Raw genomic sequence first — 8786 nt, forward strand, 5'->3', positions numbered from 1 at the left:
ACAATTAGCTAATGTTGTTCATGAGACTAAAGTCAGTGTAAATATGATATGGCCAATATTATAGTTATTATATTAATCATTATTAGTTATTACAGCAGTGAGTTTGAACTCTCAAATCAAATCACTGCTATTGTCACATCACATGTGCAGGTACACTGGTACAGCACATGTGAGTGAACTCTGTGTCAAATACTGAGCTTCAGTAAAGATTCAAGTTGCAGCTATTTATATGTCCTATCACCTTAAATCTTCACTCAAAGACACTCAAGTATCTTTGACAGTGTATCTATAGATGTATTATATATAAGAGACAAATGTTCCTTCAGTATGTTGGCATTACTAAATTTGGCTCAGTGCTTATATATGTGTGTAAAAAGCAAATGTACGAGCTGTGATAACTGTTGAAGAATGAAGAGTAGACTGATATATTAAATATCCCTTTATTGGGTGAGAAAATCAGACCATGTCATAACTGCTTTAAGTCATACAGAATAGATATCAGAGCCTTAAACAGGCTGACTTCTGTTAAATGGGTCAAACTGGGCACAAAGTCTACAAACACATAACATCCTTATAGAATATGATGTAACACTATAGATCAACTTACCTCAGGATATATAAAGCATATAAACAATTACAGCGATATGATGCAACAAACACAGCACTGCTACTAATCCAAAATACTCAAAGCTTCATAGAACTGAAACAAACATTTATTTTTAGCTCCATTCTGCTGCTGATACATACTTTAGGTTTCTGAACATTAAACTTGTTTCTTCCTTTCATAGTGTGTAACTTGAAGGCCCTGAGTACTTTCTCCCACACTGAAAACACAGGAATGATAAAATTATTTGAACATTACCTAATAAGACTGATTCAGGACAGACAATTAGTTATGTTAAACTTTCCTAGCAGTCCTTCACAAACAGGGAACGGTCTGTCTATTCTCTCCATCTGTCAGCTGCTGCTGGCTCTTCCTCCTCCTCTTCCTCACACACTGCTGAGTTTGTCCTGGTGGATCATCAGGGGTGCAAAGCCTCACAGATGATGTGCAGCAGTGGGTCCCTCAGTCTGTCCTCACTCTGGACACTTGCAGTTGTCACACATGGAAATCAAATGCGTGTTAAGCTGCAGGATTCAAACACAAGTGTAACTTATAAATACATGTTCATACTTTTATTCCACAATCAGAGAGAAAGAAACAGAGAGAGAGTGCAGGACAGACAGACAGGTGACAGTCTCAGGAGTATTCAGGTGTATTCTTGTAAACAAGAAGAGTTCCCAGCTGGTACAGTGGACACATGTGTGACTCCTGTGATTAAAGCATCTTTCTTTCAGCTTAACGAGTGAACCGTCAGCTCGTTCAAACACATGTTAAAGTCCGTTTGGCTCGACACCACCGAACAGAGGCAGCAATATAACATAGCTAACATTAACAGTGCAGTGAATCCTGCTTGTGCCGTGATATTCAGGACTGCAAACCGAGCAGCATCACTGACTTTCAGCTTGTTGTGTTTGTGGATATATGACTGACTTTAATTATCCACAAAATCATCACATTCTCTGTAAGATTAAAGTCAACTATTGTATTATTATATTTTAAAGGCTTTAAAAGCAAGTAAAAGCTGAACGTACAAACATCACTAATAGCAAATAACTTTGCCGACATGTGGCCAACAGTAATGTTTTAATGTTCTTCATTATTAAACATTTACACATAAATAAGTGACATAATATTCAGTACTTACTTTTCACAGTTTACTCTTCGGCCGCTCCGCTTCTGCTGTCTGCGGCAGAATTATCTACACCGACTGCCGCACTATGAATTGTGGGATATGTTGGGCCACGAAGTCTACACTACCACAGCCTTAAAATTCAGGGAAATGAAGGACGCATTTGAGGGCCGCATTTCGAGCAGCCTTTGACTTGGGACAGCCTTCGGCGCGCCACTGTGACATAATCGGCCTTAAAATGCGGCCTTTAAGGCTGCAGACCCTGAATTGGGATACAGCCTATGTGTCATGTTGTGTTCACGCCTGCCCTGTGTTGTTACGATTATCTGTGTCAGCTGTGTTCCCCATGTGCTCCCACTTCCCTCGTTTACCCTCTGTGTATTTATGTCCACGTCTCCCTCAGTGCAGTGTCGCATTCTCCCTCATGACTGTGTGCCCCTCCTCTGTTTCCTCGGGAGTCAGTTCCTTAGTACTTCCCAGTTTAGTTTCATATTATTTTGTATCGCCTTTGTCCTCTGTCAGCAATAAAGCTGTATTTTGAGTTCAGTCCTGTTTTCCCGTGAGTTTGCGTTTGGGTCCTCTCCTGCCTGCACACAGCCTGATCATGACAACACCTGGATCACCTGTATGGAGAAAAAAAAAAAACAGAAGAGAAAGCAAACAAAAAAAGAGCAACAAAATAAATACAGCACCATCACAATAAACTAGCTAGCAGTAGATAACAGTAGATACTAAATATTAAACGATATTGTGCAGCACGCAAGACAGACAGCGCACAATGTGCTTTGAGGCAGCAGCCACGAAAGGTGTAGTCCGCGTCTGTGAACACCCGTGTGTACATCTGTGTGCACACCTTTGTGGATCAGCATGCTTGTATTCCAAAGGTTTCTCCATGTAACGATCTGCTAGGGAGTGTGGGGAGCCATAGGCTGTATCCCAATTCAGGGTCTGCAGCCTTAAGGCCGCATTTTAAGGCCGATTACGTCACCGCGACGCGACGAAGGCTGTCCCAATTCGAAGGCTGCTCGAAATGCGGCCCTCAAATGCGTCCTTAATTTCCCTGAATTTTAAGGACGTGGCGGTGTAGACTTCATGGCCCAACATATCCCAGAATGCATAGCGCGGCGGTGGGTGTGGATAATTTTGCCGAAAAAAAACGGCGGATGAGGGGCGCCCGAAGAGTAAACTTTAAGTAAGTACTGAATATCATGTCACTTATTTATGTGCAAATGTTTAATAACGAAGAACATGAAAACATTACTGTTGGCCACATGTCGGCAAAGTTATGTGACATTAGTGACGTTTGTACTAACTTGGTTTTACAGCCTTTACTTTAAAATATACGCCGTTCAATAGCTGACCTTAATCTTACAGAGAATGATCAAAGCTCATGTAGAAACAAACAAACAAATGAACAAAAGATTTTCTCCTTCATTTCTGTCACACAAAGCTGTATGAAACGTTTCCAGCAGTTAGTATCATGGTTGCTAGGCAACCTGGGCAGCACAACGGAGGCTAGACCGTCCCATTTCACAAGCCTCGCACTTCCGGCCTTAGTGGTCTTTAAGTACGCGGCCCTTGAGGATCGTTGAGGCTGCGTACTTTAAGGCTGCAGACCCTGAATTGGGATACAGCCATAGTCCCATCCCCCAGGGCATGAAGCAGGTATGGAGGAGATCCAGCCAGCAGCTACAGAGCAGAGGCCAGAGGGGGTTGCAGTGCCGTGCCCGCGGGCTCTGCCGGCAGCCAGCTGTGCCAGAGAGGACCGAGCTTCAGGCCCAGAGGCCTCAGGGCACCCCAACCCCCGGAAGGGGCCCATCCGGGCCACAGGCGCCAGGCTCCGCCAATCGGCCACCAGGAGTGAGCCGGTACATACATGAGCGCCCAGCCCCAGTCAACAAGAACCATTAACCATTAACCATTAAATGTCATAAATTCCGTTTTCATGGATGCCTGGATGTTAAACTCAATTGTTACACCTGGTAGAGCAGAACGCTGATCATGTTATTAAAGATGAAAGACTTTAGACAGTTTTTCAACTCTCAGTAATGCCATAGTGATCGTTTGATATATGGACCTGCAGCGGAGTTTAGGCCCAGACACGGCTAGTGACGTCAGACTTAACGACCGTATTACCTTGTATGCTACAACAGACAAATAACCAGAGTACTCTATTATGTGTATACTTTATCATGCTTGGTTTCAGGACTGCAGTGTTGACAGTCTTTATGTTGTGTTTTTCTGGATTCGATTGTGCAAATTTTATTTTAAGCTAATGTCTTAAAGAGCGCATTTTAATTTTTATGTTTGAATACATAAAGCACTGCCTTTATGTATTCAAACATAAAAATTAAAATGCGCTCTTTAAGACATTTGCTTAAAATAAAATGTACAGATGGTTAAATGACTGCGATGTAGGTACAGTGACAATGATTTTGATTTTATTTATTCTTGTGTGGCAGCTATTTACTGACTTTAAGAAGTTATTTGAAATTATGTCATGTCATGAATAACAGTTATTTTCCATGAAAACTAAAAATGGATAAAATCTCAATAAAAATTAACGAGAAGTACATGCAATTTTACAGTTTTTTGGCTCAACATGTTGTTTTGAGGTTAGGGGTGCCATTAGGTCATGGTTAGGTTTTTGGGTAAGGGTTAGGGTTAGGCATTGATTTCTGATGGTGGGTTAAGGGGCATTATGTCAATTCAGTGTCCTCACTAAGATGTGAAAACTAACGTGTGTGTATCTGTGTGAAGTTTTGATGTGAATCTGAAAAACACAAGTTTGAAAACACTGGAAAGACCTGAAGACTCTTTTTCCTTTTCTTTCTATACAAACAAAAATTCCCACTGAGGCTTTTCAGTGTGAAATTTTATTTGTATAGAAAATACCTGTGCCATTTGTCCCTGTTGCCATCTACTGGTGAACATCACCTTAACACTACATCAGGTGAGATTTTCACTCTGCACAGCAACACAAAACTCTTTTAACAACACAAACAAACAACAAAATTAATACATTTTAAAATGATGTAGACAGCTCAAGATAATGTTAACAAAGACTCGGTGAAAACTGAAGTTTATCTTAATCCTTAAAATATGCAGGGAATTACAGTTGCTTATGTCCAGCATCACTCTGTTATTATAAATTTTATCTAAAACGTGGCCAGTTTAATGTCTTAAACTGAAATCACATTAAAGTTTTGATCAACTAAAATCCAGCTGATTTTTTACCCAAAAAGTTAGATGCGAGATATAAAAAGTGGGTAGGACAAGGCTTAAAGGTATACTGTACATTTTATGATAAGGGAACTCTTAGGGACTTCCAGTCAATAAAAGATCAATGCCAGTTAAGCAATAGTGATTTTTTTTAGGTTTCTCCAAATCCAGCATCATCTACATAACTTTATACCCAAGAGAATAGATCTTTTCTCTCTTCCTGTTCTGAATATATTTGTTAAGGCATACCATGCGGATCCTGGTCTCAAAGTGATTTCTAGACTGTACAAGTGTTTACAGGAAGTTAAGAATATGAATACAATTTACATCAAACAGAAATGGGAAAGGGAAACAAATATGGTAATTTCAAATGACACTTGGTATCAGCAATGTGCTCTGTTATACGGCATTTTGAGTCTGGCTGCCCGAAAGACTATCACTAAGAAATGGCTCGGAGTATAAATTCCATCACTAAATGACTGACATGAAGTTGTGTATAGGTTGTTTAAAATGGAAAAAATTACATTCTCTAACAGATTTCAATATGATACATTTGTTGAAATTTGGGACATATGGAAATGTTACATTTAGTCAAGGCGTCCCGAATTTGTATGAACCTCCATATTCCAGTATCTTATATTTTTGAATTATTATGTACATATGTTAACTAGTAGGTACATCCCTTGCTTTTTGTGTTTGTTTGTTTATTCTTGTTGTACATGTTGTGTTTTATGTTCCCTATTTTAAAAAATGTATATTTAACAAAAGGTCGACATACTGAAAAGTGACTTTCACACTCTTTAGAATTGTGCCTGTAACTCTGTTTTTCCCTTATGTTTCAATAAATTGCTGCACATATTAAAAATAATAATAATAATTTAAAAAAAACTAAAACTGAGTCAGCACCAAAAAAACCTCGTATCTTTTAAGAATTTGTCCATAAACAGTAGCGTTGCTCTTGAAACACTGGGGCTAAATCTAGACCTGAAATCTTTGGAATTTTCAGTCAATACTGTATACTATTACTGTATTTAATAGTAACATTTATGTAAAATGTCAAACATTATATGCTACCTAAAGGTTGAAGTCACAGAATGATACTGAAATAAACAGTAATGCAATCTGAGTTTGTTGTTTGTTGCTAAAGTAAAACTTTTGATGAACTGGTGATAGAGCCTGTGCCTTTATTGTGCATTAATGTCTCCTTTTAAACTGTCCTCTTGCTCGTCTTTAGGATGCTACCTTCTTCACCTTTCCTGTTCCTTTCACTAAACTGCTCACTCTTGTTCTCCCTGCTCTCACTTCCTGTTCTGTTGAGTCAGCATGTGTCAAAGAAACTCTCCCCAAAACTATCACTTTTTGATATGATTATTAGATATTTAACATGTTATTTATCAGCTTATTTTATGCACTGAATCAATGAATTATTAAACAAATACCATACTGTAGAAAATCAAATTATTAATGCACTAAGCCAGCGGTCCCCAACCCCCGGGCCTCGGACCGGTAGCGGTCTGTGAGTCGTTTGGTACCGGGCCGTCAGAGTTGAGGCTCAGGTGTGAAATGTATGGTTTTCAGGGTTTTTATCGGTTTTTAGCATTATTATGTTATCGTTTTTATCGTTAACTCGGTTTTCCTGGGTCTTTTCCCGTGTGTTATGAATAAATCTTCTTTTTTTCGGTACCGGTACTAGTTTTATTTTGTTGTATTTATCCGCGACACCTTAAAGGCCGGTCCGTGAAAATATTGTCGGGCATAAACCTGTCCGTGGCGCAAAAAAGGTTGGGGACCGCTGCACTAAGCAATTTCCTGCCACAACAGCTAAATGGTCCTCAAAGAAAATACTGAATGCCTGCACAGTACAGGCCAGTATTTAATGCAGGCACAGATCTACATCATAGCATTCTGCTCTTTCCACCTCATGACGTCTGTCTAAACAGTCATGTCACTTCCTCTTTTGTTAATCTTTGTTTACTTTTAAATTTTGCAGTATTTAGTTTTTTGGGATATTTTATTTTTCCTTTACGCCATTTTCGTCTATGTGTTTTAATGCTCAATCATCCTGGTAAAGAAATCCCAAAAAGTGGTAATCTGGACGTAGCGTTTTTCATCACTCATCCAAGTGACTTCTTCAGTCTCAGCTGACTGCAGGTTTCCACAATCTCATAAACAGTACATTTGCACAATGACTGACACAAACAATGTGCTGTGAGGTCAGTTTCATGACCATTAATATGCAAATTGTCATGACCATTGATCAATGGCCATTCGCAGAGAGTTGGGAAATGGCTGCAATCACAGCATTGTAAGATGGTTAAAGATGCACCGTTAGGCCATCTGGCTAAGTGGATGGGACAACACAGAAGAGCTAACTCATCAGGCAGTTTATTTATGCCTTCAGGCATGATGAAGACATGCTGGACAGGGAGGAGCGCTGGTTTGAGTGCAGAGTCAAAGAGGCCATTTACGTGAAAAGGGAAAGACCATCTCTGAATCGAGGAGCGGGCCTAAGGGAATCATAATGGGCATGGTTTCTTGTCTGACTGGTATTCTTGGTCTTCTTGATGCTTTGTTTGATTTCATGAGGCTGTCTTGAACATGTCTACATGCCTAAATGCTTTGTATTGCGGACTCACAATTGGTTAATTTGATATTTGCATTATTGAGCAGTTGAACAGGTATACCTGATAAAGTGGCTGCTGAATGTATGTAGTGTGACTTACAGCAGTCGGTGCTATGCTCTCAGGTTGTATATATTTTCTTTGTCTGTTTTCTGATCTGTATGTTTTCATGAGTATTATTTTGCTTTTCTCCATTTCAGCAATTTTTCACATAAATCCGTCACATGTAATTTTTCTGTGTGGATCCTTTTTACTCTGCATTATGCCTAGAGTTTTGCAGAAATCTTTGCAAAATCAGTAAGGTTTTGTAAAGGTAAAGTAAAGAACAATTTAATGTCCAAGTCTTAAAAAGGTGGTGAAAGATTGTTATTCATTAATCACAGAGTTGAAGTGATTGACTGACTGGCACATTTGACAAATGTGAAAAACTTTAGTAGAGGTGAGTCTGTGTCATAAAACTATTTTGAGAACTACATGAAGTGCAGTGAGAATAACATTCCTGCTGTTAACATTGTGCCTAATTGATTGAGACAACCTGTAAAGCCAGGGCGTGAATTACAGCGGATCCTGGCATGACATTCGCACCCTTCATTCTCATACCTGAGAAAAGGTTTGCAGTTTTTCTCAGTTGCTTTGGTGCAATTCTCACATCTGTAGCCGCTTTCTCAAAACAATGATCACTAGTGGGAAAGAGTGATGAGAAGAATGTTCCAGCTCTGAGATTTCCACCAAAGTGACTAAAAAACAACAAAACAAACTGTGTGTGGTGCAACTGTATTACAGTGACATAAAAGACAGTTATCCTGCTTCACATACTTGAAAAGGCACACATAGAGACCTCTGTATAAGCAGTTACTAATGAGATTCCCTCTGATGTATATCCCAGTTTAGAAAAACTTTAGCAAAAGCGGAAGTTGTCTTTCTGTTCACGCAATAACATTTATGCGTTCAATTTCATTAGAAAAGTAAAAAGAATATAAGTATTCTTTTAATATTTCTTGTGATGAGTGGCGGGTGTTGTTATGCTAAAAACATTTTCCAGTCCAACAACAGAAGTGAATGAAAAACGGAGAATGAATATCATGACGTGACGTTTCAGTCACCGTCATGCCTAACCTGTTTGGATTGTGGGATGAGCATTCATTTAGTGGAGCAGCCAGCCAAAGTGCAGCATCCTGTAGTGACACAGAGACAAGAGACACATTACACA

This window comes from Neolamprologus brichardi, chromosome 6 (genome assembly GCF_056152115.1).
Source record: "Neolamprologus brichardi isolate AB-2024 chromosome 6, ASM5615211v1, whole genome shotgun sequence".
In the NCBI taxonomy this organism is placed as follows: domain Eukaryota; kingdom Metazoa; phylum Chordata; class Actinopteri; order Cichliformes; family Cichlidae; genus Neolamprologus; species Neolamprologus brichardi.